Source organism: Triticum dicoccoides, chromosome 4A, assembly GCF_002162155.2.
Source record: "Triticum dicoccoides isolate Atlit2015 ecotype Zavitan chromosome 4A, WEW_v2.0, whole genome shotgun sequence".
NCBI lineage: Eukaryota > Viridiplantae > Streptophyta > Magnoliopsida > Poales > Poaceae > Triticum > Triticum dicoccoides.
In genome coordinates this window covers 656,258,023-656,258,454 of record NC_041386.1, presented here as the reverse complement: position 1 = coordinate 656,258,454, position 432 = coordinate 656,258,023, and positions in this window count along the sequence as shown.

The window sequence follows — 432 nt, the reverse complement described above, 5'->3', positions numbered from 1 at the left end:
CTTCCCCGGCCATGGCCGCTGCGAGCTGCACCGCCTCTGGCTCGTCATTGTAGTCATCGTCTGAGGATGACATCTGCCACGGCGACACCCCACTGCTCTACCCGCTGCAGGCGGCGAGCCATGGCCATTCGAACGGTGACGACAAAATTGGGTGGTGGCGACGGTGATTTGGGAGAAATAGGGCGGCCAAGAAGGATTTATGGTTTGGTGTGGCACCGACGGGGTTTATACTGGCGTGGGCGGGTTCAGTTTGGCATCTTGCCGCCGGTTGAGCCATTTTCTCGATGACAGGAGATTTGAGGAGAATGGGTGTGACGTGCTCAAATTTGAGCAGAGAAGGCATAGGGTTAACTCAAAATTTTGAGGAATTATAGTCATGGGGCTTCCGTTAGCTACGGTTTGAATCCCCAAATGATGCCAACACGAGGAGTT